Source organism: Hyla sarda, chromosome 8 (assembly GCF_029499605.1).
Source record: "Hyla sarda isolate aHylSar1 chromosome 8, aHylSar1.hap1, whole genome shotgun sequence".
In the NCBI taxonomy this organism is placed as follows: Eukaryota; Metazoa; Chordata; class Amphibia; order Anura; family Hylidae; genus Hyla; species Hyla sarda.
In genome coordinates, this window is record NC_079196.1 from 188316713 (window position 1) to 188330222 (window position 13510).

Sequence of the window (13510 nt, forward strand, 5' to 3'; positions counted from 1 at the left end):
GTGGTCTACAACCTGCAGACCTCCAGATGTTGCAAAACTACAACTCCCAGCCGTTGGCTGTCCGGGCATGCTGGGAGTTGTAGTTTTGCAACATCTGGAGGTCCGCAGGTTGAAGACCACTGGTATAGGAAGTTGTACTTACCTGTCCCCACCGCTCCGGACCGTCTCCACTCATACCTGCTGCCCTGGATGTCGCCTTCCATCGCTGTCGCCGCGTCCCCAGGGTGTCCCCGACGCTCCAGCAAGGCCTCTGCTTCCCCGGCATCCTCGCTCTCCATCGCTGCTCTCCATCGACGCCATCATGTCGTTACGCACGCCGCTCCTATTGGATGACGGGACGGCACGCGCAGCGATGTGATGACGATGATGGAGAGCGCCAGCAATGGAGGGGATCCCGAAGAGGACGCGCCAGAGCCCCGAGGACAGGTAAGTGATCATCAGCGGAGCACTGTAAACGGATATCCGGTGGCAGCTGAAGCAGTCTGCGCTGCCGGATAGCCGTTTATGCGATGGCCCCGACATACAAAAGCAAAAGTTGATGCTGCCTTCAACATGTGATGGCCTCTGAAAGGCCATCGCATGTTGAAATTATCGTATGTCCGGGCCATCGTAGGTCGGGGGGTCACTGTATAAAAAATTATTGTGCAAACCGTCATACATTCAAACTGTACAATTATCAATTTTTCAAAGACCAGGTGTGCATGCTTAAAAGTGATACCTTGATGAGCCCAGGCGGAGGGGTGCCACCATACATGTTGTCACACATTGCCACATGGAATGCCAATCAACATTGCCGAGTTCATAACATGTATTTCCCTTCCGATGCTCCAGAGGAAGTGACATGAATTGTAAACATTGCGTCATTCTAATTATTCTATGCGCATGCCCATTCCATAGGTATTCATCCACAGGCGCCATCTTAAGGAAGGGCAATCCCCTCCTGTCATCAGGCATCTGTGCACACATTGAATTGACGCACCGCAGTGTTAACTGTATTCCTTCTGTCAGTGCAGCGTGAGCAGTGGAGACTTGTCTTCTCGGGAGCGAACATGTCCGCCGGCTGTGAGATTTATTCACAACCTAGTTCTGCGGAAACCCTGAGGTAGCCGTCTTCTGATTGGCTTAGTCAAGTTCAGGCTTCCACGTCACTTGGCATAGTGTCCTGGCATTCACTCACTCATCATGACAGATATCTGTTTCCAGTAGCATAAAAGTTCATGAGAATGTGCATGTGATATGAGATATTCATGTGATATGAGATATATAGTAGCGTCTCCCGTGGTTCTGTGTGACCATCCATGCACGTCATGGCCATCCTCCATCCTGAAAATATATATATATATATATATATATATATATATATATATATCAAAAAAAAAATCACATATCCTGTGATTAACCTTAAATGCAACATTTAGACCCATAGGTCTCAAATTTGACTGAAGTGTATATATCCACTTTAACTCCCTTCTCTTCAGATGACTGACCCAGTCCCACCATCTTGCAGGGGCACCATCATACATAGATCACGAATTAAGAATTGACACTTTAAATAGTGTCATAATTTGTATTTAACTCCTGTTCCTGGATGCACAAACGTATTACCCTTGTACATCAATGGGAAATTTATGCAAGATCTACAAGGGTAAGAGCCGAGGTTAATAGATGTAACATAACTCTGTCTTGGGCCTGGAATGGAAACGTCTGCTCTCACTAGATGATCCCAAAGATTTCCTTCTCTACGAAATCCCATAATAGGTGGAGTATTAAATTCTTCTACCTCCTCGAAGCCATCCCTCAGGATATGCCAGTGTCTCCTAAGTACACTAGATAGCCTTCCTGAGAACCTTGGTGTCGTTCCCTTCTATTTTATTACAGAGAGGTTCCTGTTTGTGCTTTCTATCAATCCACCTACCTGTATGTCTGTCTATTTATCTTTCTATCTATTGTCTATCTATTTATCTATCTATCTATCTCATATCTGTCTATCTATCCAAGAAAATAGAAAAGAGCAGCACAACCTCTCATAGGTGTAGTTGCGGGTGCAAGCAGTAAAAAGGTCCCGGGTCAGGGGTCCCATGGATATCCACACCAAGAGAAACGAGGACTGCAGCATTCCAGAAGTGAAGGTGAAAAAGGTTTATTGACCTGACATCAAGGAACAATGTTTCATCTGCCCAATTGCAGTCTTGGAGCTTGAGATATCTCCTATCTATCTATCTATCTATCTATCTATCTATCTATCTATCTCATGTCTATCTATCTCTTCTATCTATCTAATATCTATCTATCCATCTCATATCTATCTATCTATCTATCTATCTATCTATCTAGCAACAGGAGAATACAGCAGCACACTGCTAGCACAAAGATATAGATGAAACATGAGTATATAGATAAAACATGAGTATATAGATAGAACATTAAAAGCTATACAGCTGTAATGCAATAAATGAAGATATGAAACTATGAAATTATGAGGTACTTAGCTTGCAAATTTGGCGCCAAATAGCGTGGACCGTCCCACGGTAAGGTGACCTCATTCTGGGATGGACCGTACACTATGAATATGCCTCTGTGTGAACAGTTCAACAGGCATGCAAGGTCTGAAACATCCAAGGCACCTTATATACACCTAATAGAGGTGGGTGGGGTGCAGGAGCCAACATGGAGGTAGCCACTCCCCGGTATGTGTAATACAACCAAAGGATAAATTGGCCAGCACTATTGATCCAAACTATTGTAAAAACCTGGCTTGCAGGTGCAGGCTGCTGGGCTAAATATACAGCAACAGGAGAATACAGCAGCACACTGCTAGCACAAAGATATATCTATCTATCTATCATCTATCTATCTATCTCATATCTATCTATAGCTATCTATCTATCTACTGTATCTATATCTATCTCATATCTATCTATCTCATATCTATCTATCTATCTATCTATTTATCTCATATCTATCTACCTATCTATCTATCCTCTGTACATAAAAATAGGAATGGAGCAGCACCGCCACAATAAAAAAAAGTAAATTGGGTGCAAGCAGATCAATTGGGCCCCGGTCTCAAGTCCAAATAGATACAGACACGAAAGGATGACTGCAGCATTTCAGGTTTTAAAAAGAATGAAAAAGTCACCTCATTCCATAAACAGGCAAGTGCGACATGCCGGTGTTCTGACAAAGCCATTCTGAAGCCAGGTAGTTTGAGAATGGTGTTGTGAAAACACTGAAATGTCGCACTTGCCTGTTTATGGAATAAAGTGACTTTTTCATTTTTTGAGAACCTGTAGTGCTGCGGTCATCCTTTTGTGTCTGTATCATCTGCACATGATATTGCAGCTCAGCCTTATCCCCTTCAATGGCGCTGAGCTGTAATACCAGAAACAACTAGTAATAGATGAGGCACCGTTTCTGGAACACAGTAGCCATTTTTCTCTTATCCTAAACAACCCTTATAAGAGCTAGAACATAATGTAAACTTTTATTTTATAGCAAAACTACATGGAAGTGATGTAGAATATACAGGTATAGACATGTTTTATGTATGTCCCTGCCCCATTATTTGTCTATTGAATAATGCCCAGACATTTGTCTACCGTCACATTGCCTTTGCTGAGATACAGTTCGTGTTCTCTTATTGACAAAGCTTTTCATTCCCCAGGTATAAAGTTTGCAAACATGACTCCCATCCTTCTCGATTCCGGCTGCAATTCAGAGATCAGGAGAATCGCTCCTTATGTAAATACTTGGTCTTCACAATCAATCTTCCTTTTCATTCAAAATGAATTTAGGAGAATCTGCATAATTGGCCGCGTGTAATGGAGTCTGATGTATGGCGGTGTCTGCGGACTCTCCACTGTGCAGAATGATGATGAAGAGGGAACTGAGGATTCTGAAATGGACGCGTGTGGGGGTGGGAGATGGATTTTTATTTCATTCATAGTTCTTTTATTGTAGAAATGGTAACCTTTAAGGCCACAATTTTATATGAAGGTGACTGTATTTTCATATAAGAAAAATTCCTGGCATAGAATGGAGCAGATTGACTAAAAATGTCTAATATTTTGAGAGTTTGAACTTAGATTACACCATTCAAAAATGTACCAAATTTATCACAGTGACTCAAGCTGTGACACTGTGATGTGAGGGGTGGACTCACTTATGGGAGATACTGTATATATAATGTGAGGGGTGGACTCACTTATGGGAGATACTGTATATATAATGAGAGGGGTGGACTCACTTATGGGAGATACTGTATATATAATGTGAGAGGTGGACTCACTTATGCGAGATACTGTATATATAATGTGAGGGGTGGACTCACTTATGGGAGATACTGTATATAATGTGAGAGGTGGACTCACTTATGGGAGATACTGTATATATAATGAGAGGGGTGGACTCACTTATGGGATATACTGTATATAATGTGAGGGGTGGACTCACTTATGGGAGATACTGTATATATAATGAGAGGGGTGGACTCACTTATGGGATATACTGTATATAATGTGAGGGGTGGACTCACTTATGGGAGATACTGTATATAATGTGAGAGTGGACTCACTTATGGGAGATACTGTATATATAATGTGAGGGGTGGACTCACTTATGGGAGATACTGTATATAATGTGAGGGGTGGACTCACTTATGGGAGATACTGTATATAATGTGAGGGGTGGACTCACTTATGGGAGATACTGTGTATATAATGTGAGGGGTGGACTCACTTATGGGAGATACTGTATATATAATGTGAGGGGCGGAGTCACTTATGGGAGATACTGTATATAATGTGAGGGGTGGACTCACTTATGGGAGATACTGTATATATAATGTGAGGGGTGGACTCACTTATGGGAGATACTGTATATATAATGTGAGGGGTGGACTCACTTATGGGAGATACTGTATATATATAATGTGAGGGGTGGACTCACTTATGGGATATACTGTATATATAATGTGAGGGGTGGACTCAGTTATGGGAGATACTGTATATATAATGTGAGGGGTGGACTCACTTATGGGAGATACTGTATATAATGTGAGGGGTGGAGTCACTTATGGGAGATACTGCATATAATGTGAGGGGTGGAGTCACTTATGGGAGATACTGTATATAATGTGAGGGGTGGAGTCACTTATGGGAGATACTGTATATATAATGTGAGGGGTGGAGTCACTTATGGGAGATACTGTATATAATGTGAGGGGTGGACTCTTATGGGAGATACTGTATATATAATGTGAGGGGTGGACTCACTTATGGGAGATACTGTATATATAATGTGAGGGGTGGACTCACTTATGGGAGATACTGTATATATAATGAGAGGGGTGGACTCACTTATGGGAGATACTGTATATAATGTGAGAGGTGGACTCACTTATGGGAGATACTGTATATATAATGAGAGGGGTGGACTCACTTATGGGATATACTGTATATAATGTGAGGGGTGGACTCACTTATGGGAGATACTGTATATATAATGAGAGGGGTGGACTCACTTATGGGATATACTGTATATAATGTGAGGGGTGGACTCACTTATGGGAGATACTGTATATAATGTGAGGGGTGGACTCACTTATGGGAGATACTGTATATATAATGTGAGGGGTGGACTCACTTATGGGAGATACTGTATATAATGTGAGGGGTGGACTCACTTATGGGAGATACTGTATATAATGTGAGGGGTGGACTCACTTATGGGAGATACTGTGTATATAATGTGAGGGGTGGACTCACTTATGGGAGATACTGTATATATAATGTGAGGGGCGGAGTCACTTATGGGAGATACTGTATATAATGTGAGGGGTGGACTCACTTATGGGAGATACTGTATATATAATGTGAGGGGTGGACTCACTTATGGGAGATACTGTATATATAATGTGAGGGGTGGACTCACTTATGGGAGATACTGTATATATAATGTGAGGGTGGACTCACTTATGGGAGATACTGTATATATATAATGTGAGGGGTGGACTCACTTATGGGATATACTGTATATATAATGTGAGGGGTGGACTCAGTTATGGGAGATACTGTATATATAATGTGAGGGGTGGACTCACTTATGGAAGATACTGTATATAATGTGAGGGGTGGAGTCACTTATGGGAGATACTGTATATAATGTGAGGGGTGGAGTCACTTATGGGAGATACTGTATATAATGTGAGGGGTGGAGTCACTTATGGGAGATACTGTATATATAATGTGAGGGGTGGAGTCACTTATGGGAGATACTGTATATAATGTGAGGGGTGGACTCTTATGGGAGATACTGTATATATAATGTGAGGGGTGGGCTCACTTATGGGAGATACTGTATATATAATGTGAGGGGTGGACTCACTTATGGGAGATACTGTATATATAATGTGAGGGGTGGACTCACTTATGGGAGATACTGTATATATAATGTGAAGGTGAAATCACTTATGGGAGATACTGTATATAATGTGAGGGGTGGAGTCATTTATGGGATATACTGTATATATAATGTGAGGAGTGGACTCACTTATGGGAGATACTGTATATATAATGTGAGGGGTGGACTCACTTATGGGAGATACTGTATATATAATGTGAGGGGTGGACTCACTTATGGGAGATACTGTATATATAATGTGAAGGGTGGAATCACTTATGGGAGATACTGTATATATAATGTGAGGGGTGGACTCACTTATGGGAGATACTGTATATAATGTGAGGGGTGGACTCACTTATGGGAGATACTGTATATAATGTGAGGGGTGGAATCACTTATGGGAGATACTGTATATATAATGTGAGGGGTGGACTCACTTATGGTAGATACTGTATATATATATATATATATATATATATATATAATGTGAGGGATGGACTCATTTATGGGATATACTGTATATATAATGTAAGGGGTGGACTCACTTATGGTAGATACTGTATATATAATGTGAGGGGTGGACTCACTTATGGGATATACTGTATATATAATGTGAGGGGTGGACTCACTTACGGAAGATACTGTATATAATGTGAGGGGTGGAATCACTTATGGGAGATACTGTATATAATGTGAGGGGTGGACTCACTTATGGGAGATACTGTATATAAAATGTGAGGGGTGGACTCACTTATGGTAGATACTGTATATATATATATATAATGTGAGGAGTGGAGTCACTTATGGGAGATACTGTATATATAATGTGAGGGGTGGACTCACTTATGGGAGATACTGTATATATAATGTGAAGGTGAAATCACTTATGGGAGATACTGTATATAATGTGAGGGGTGGAGTCACTTATGGGATATACTGTATATATAATGTGAGGAGTGGACTCACTTATGGGAGATACTGTATATATAATGTGAGGGGTGGACTCACTTATGGGAGATACTGTATATATAATGTGAAGGGTGGAATCACTTATGGGAGATACTGTATATATAATGTGAGGGGTGGACTCACTTATGGGAGATACTGTATATAATGTGAGGGATGGACTCATTTATGGGATATACTGTATATATAATGTAAGGGGTGGACTCACTTATGGTAGATACTGTATATATAATGTGAGGGGTGGACTCACTTATGGGATATACTGTATATATAATGTGAGGGGTGGACTCACTTACGGAAGATACTGTATATAATGTGAGGGGTGGAATCACTTATGGGAGATACGGTATATATTGTGAGGGGGGGACTCACTTATGGGATATACTGTATATAATGTGAGGGGTGGACTCACTTATGGGATATACTGTATATAATGTGAGGGGTGGACTCACTTATGGGAGATACTGTATATATAATGTGAGGGGTGGACTCACTTATGGGAGATACTGTATATATAATGTGAGGGGTGGACTCACTTATGGGATATACTGTATATATAATGTGAGGGGTGGACTCACTTATGGGAGATACTGTATATATAATGTGAGGGGTGGACTCAATTATGGTAGATACTGTATATATAATGTGAGGGGTGGACTCACTTATGGGAGATACTGTATATAATGTGAGGGGTGGACTCACTTATGGGAGATACTGTATATAATGTGAGGGGTGGACTCACTTATGGGAGATACAGTATATAATGTAAGGGTGGATTCACTTATGGGAGATACAGTATATATAATGTGAGGGGTGGACTCACTTATGGGAGATACTGTATATAATGTGAGGGGTGGACTCACTTATGGGAGATACAGTATATATAATGTGAGGGGTGGACTCACTTATGGGAGATACTGTATATAATGTGAGGGGTGGATTCACTTATGGGAGATACTGTATATAATGTGAGGGGTGGACTCACTTATGGGAGGTACTGTATATAATGTGAGGGGTGGATTCACTTATGGGAGATACTGTATATATAATGTGAGGGGTGGAGTTACTTATGGGAGATACTGTATATAATGTGAGGGGTGGACTCACTTATGGGAGATACTGTATATAATGTGAGGGGTGGACTCACTTATGGGAGGTACTGTATATAATGTGAGGGGTGGATTCACTTATGGGAGATACTGTATATATAATGTGAGGGGTGGAGTTACTTATGGGAGATACTGTATATAATGTGAGGGGTGGACTCACTTATGGGAGATACTGTATATAATGTGAGGGGTGGATTCACTTATGGGAGATACTGTATATAATGTGAGGGGTGGATTCACTTATGGGAGATACTGTATATAATGTGAGGGGTGGACTCACTTATGGGAGATACTGTATATATAATGTGAGGGGTGGACTCACTTATGGGAGATACTGTATATAATGTGAGGGGTAGAGTCACTTATGGGACATACTGTATATATAATGTGAGGGGTGGACTAACTTATGGGAGATACTGTATATATAATGTGAGGGGTGGAGTCACTTATGGGATATACTGTATGTAATGTGAGGGGTGGACTCATTTATGGGATATACTGTATATATAATGTGAGGGGTGGAGTCACTTATGGGATATACTGTATGTAATGTGAGGGGTGGACTCACTTATGGGAGATACTGTATATATAATGTGAGGGGTGGACTAACTTATGGGAGATACTGTATATATAATGTGAGGGGTAGAGTCACTTATGGGACATACTGTATATATAATGTGAGGGGTGGACTAACTTATGGGAGATACTGTATATATAATGTGAGGGGTGGACTCACTTATGGGAGATACTGTATATATAATGTGAGGGGTGGACTCACTTATGGGAGATACTGTATATATAATGTGAGGGGTGGACTCACTTGTGGGAGATACTGTATATAATGTGAGGGGTTGACTCACTTATGGGATATACTGTATATATAATGTGAGGGGTGGACTCACTTATGGGAGATACTGTATATAATGTGAGGGATGTACTCACTTATGGGAGATACTGTATGTATAATGTGAGGGGTGGACTCTCTTATGGGAGATACTGTATATATAATGTGAGGGGTGGACTCACTTATGGGATATACTGTATATATAATGTGAGGGGTGGACTAACTTATGGGAGATACTGTATATATAATGTGAGGGGTAGATTCACTTATGGGACATACTGTATATATAATGTGAGGGGTGGACTAACTTATGGGAGATACTGTATATATAATGTGAGGGGTGAACTCACTTATGGGAGATACTGTATATATTGTGAGGGGTAGACTCACTTATGGGAGATACTGTATATATAATGTGAGGGGTGGACTCACTTATGGGAGATACTGTATATATAATGTGAGGGGTGGAGTCACTTATGGGAGATACTGTATATATAATGTGAGGGGTGGACTCTCTTATGGGAGATACTGTATATATAATGTGAGGGGTGGACTCTCTTATGGGAGATACTATATATGTAATGTGAGGGGTGGACTCACTTGGAATTTAAAGGGGTTATCCAGGAATAAACTTTTTTTTATAGATATAAACTGGCTCCAGAAAGTTAAATAGATTCATAAATGACTTCTATAAAAAAAATCTTAATCCTTTCAGTACTTAAGAGCTGCTGAAGTTGAGTTGTTCTTTTCTGTCTAAGTGCTTTCTGTTTACACCTGTCTCGGGAACTGTTCAGAATAGGAGCAAATCCTCATAGCAAACCTCTTCTACTCTGTGAAGTTCCCGAGACAAGCAGAGATGTCAGCAGAGAGCACTGTTGCCAGACAGAAAAGAACAACTCAACTTTAGCAGATGATAATTATTGGAAGGATTAAGATTAATTTAATAGAAGTAATTTACAAATCTGTTCAACTTTCTGAAGCCAGTTTATATATAAAAAAAAGTTTTTTCCTGGAATACCCCATAAACTTACTTTACAATGAACTTGACCTTCTAACTATTGGACTTAAAGCGTACCTGTCATAGTGCAAACATAAGAAAAAAAGTGATATGTTACTTAGGACCCAATCCTGATCATGTGCTTATCATTTTTATGTGTCTCTGACCTATATATCCGGAGATATAAGCATTTATCTGATGGTGAGTTACTTTTTCATTGTGCAGGCTGGAGAGGGCGTGTCAGTCCGTTTCCCTCACAGGAGCAAGCCTGGGCAGTCAGCCAATCAGTACTCTCTACTCTGTAACCCTTTCCTCTCTGGTTTTATGCTGTACATGTTACACAGAGGAAGATGCTTGGAGCTTGCCTGCAGTAATCAGAAGACATTATGGTGAATTCATAACAGGATAAAATGTATAGATATAAGAATAGATCTTTATAAAATTAGTGCAAGGATTTTTTAGATAAAAGTACAGCATTTTTATGAATACATATTCTATCTGTTTTATCTTCTCCTAGTAAAGCTGGATGCTAATCAACATAGCTGTCACTATGTGTGTCATTCATCTTTCACAGACTCCTGAATGTCTGATCAACTTCTTTGTCATTCAGGAGTCTGAGAAAGCTTTGACTATTTCAGCATGCTGGGAGTTGTAGTTTAGTAACAATTGAAGCTGCAATGTTTGTAAATAACTGTGTTAGAGCAGTGTTGCCTCCAGCTGTTTTAAAACTACAGCTCCCAGCATGTCCACACATGCTTTATCTGTAGTTTTGCATACACAATATAAATCTCCTATACTGGATACCGGTTTGCTTTACGGCCGGTATCCAGTATGCTGCAAAATCTAGACTAGTCTGTCTGGCTAAAAGACAGGTGACCCCTAGTGGTGGCTATTTTGAGCTTGAATTTCAGGTGAAAATTAAAACAATTTTTAACAGGTGTATATTGTGAAAATATATGAAAAGTTTTTAACAATGACAGTGCCTCTTTAATGCAAATATAGCATGTCTGAGATTGTATTATGCACAGCTCATGCTGATTCATATGTAACATTTGCAAAGTCATAGAACTGTAATTAATCTAAAAGAGATTAGATGACTCATCTCTACATACATGACACGTGTAGGATTGTGTAGAATGTTCTAAGCTCTCCTGCAGTCTGTGATAGATTCACCCAGGCATGGCGGCTCTGCAATCTCTCTTTTCAGATTATTCTTTAGAAACATTGCTATTTTATAGAAAACTCCACTTTGATGTCTTTGTCTGTCTACATTATTGAATAAACTGCAACCTAGGGTCCAATATTCAACCAGTGCTAACTACGAGGGCTGGAAACAATGTTTCTCTTTGATGTAATGATGCTCCATCTTTGTATTATCTTTGATACTAAAAGACTGTGGATAAAAGAACTAACTATTATGACACATACCAGGAATTTATCAATGGTGCAACGAATAGGAATTGGAGCATTGACTGAAACTTTTGTTGTAGCCTGGGTGCTGATTCTTCAAGGAACACTAAATTTAGAAATCTATAAAATGGAGACACATATCATACTTTTTTCATGTACAGAAAACTAAGTTACAAAATATAAATATTTAAAAAACAAAAAATCATATGTATATATATATATATATATATATATATATATATATATATATATATATATATTATTATTATTATTATTATTATTATTTTTATTTAAGGACCTCAACATCTTTCCTAAAAGGATGTGCCAGTTATATAATTTTTTTTCCTGATAAGAACCAGATACTAAAACATGTTCTTTTTTCTAATCTGTTTGTATTTTATGATTATATTTTTTATTTCATTTTTTTTGTCGATTATTATGGCTGCCGTCTTTCCTGAGCTGTTTTCAACAGCATATGCTTTATAAAAAGAGCCATGGACTTAGTCGCCGCCTGTCCCTTTCAGATGAGTTTCAGACATTACTGATCAATCTTTGTGACCTTTTAAGAGGGTATTCTACAGGAAGAGGAATGTTGACTTTTACTGTGAATGGTGGTGGATCCAGAGTTTCTCCACTTTTGTCACCTTTCACTGTACTCCTGAGAAATAAGGCAATACCGGGAAATGATCTGTAAATAACAGGAAGTTTCAGCTTGGTGTTAAATCTAGTGGCCAAAATAGAAACTGCAAGGTTCATTTCATGATGGTTATTATTAAAGAGTACCTTTCACCAAATAACATTTTTAATATAGTGTTCCTTGTGTAATTGGCAGACACTTACCCATCCACTTGCTTTTAAAATTATCAACATAAATATGTTTAAAATGTAATAGAAAAATTGGCCTCTAGTAACATAGTGACATAGTTCATAAGGTTTAGAAAAGATCAAGTTCAACCTATAACCCTAATAAGTCCCTACTGAGTTGAGTTGATCCAGAGGAAGGCAAAAAACCCTCATTCTAGTGGTAAAAATTCCTTCCTGATTCCAAATATGGCAGTCAGAATAAATCCCTGGATACTAGGTGGCTCTCTTCTGTTCCCCGCAACAATTAATACAGTGAGCTTGGTATCCTCATGGTCTGGCAGGAGACCAAACTCAGGAAGTGCTTCTGGCTGCACTGAGCTTGATTGACAGCTGCACAATGCCTCACTGAAAACTGCACAGAGCCTGAGGTCTTCTATTCATCACAGCACTGCAACGATGTGAGGGCGGCAGTGGTCCCCCAGCAGGCTTCAGTGATGTCATGCCTGCTGGGAAACACCAACTTTCTCCTTCTGGAAGATTGCACTATGTGAGCAAGAAGAAAGGTAAGATAAACATCTTATTGAAGCTCTGAAATTTGGGTGGGAGGAGTGTTAGGAGTAGTTCGGGAACATAGCCTGAGTTAGTTTAGAACAGTTTATTTGGTGACAGGTACTTTTTAAATGTACATAGCAAAATGGAAAATTGGAAGAAAAAAAAATGTAACAAAAAAAAAAAATTAAACAGCAGCCAACGGCTGTTCAGGCATGCTGGAAGTTAAAGTTTTGCAACATCTGGAGGGCCACAGGATGAGACCACTGCTGTACACTGAACTAGTGCTCCGATAAAGTTTCTAATTTCATGGAATATGGGTCACACTATGAAATGACAATGGTAACTTAAGCCTGACATTGTAAAGGTCAATAAATGTAAATACATTTTTATGCTATGTTATAATCATTTATGTTACTGTAACTTTAA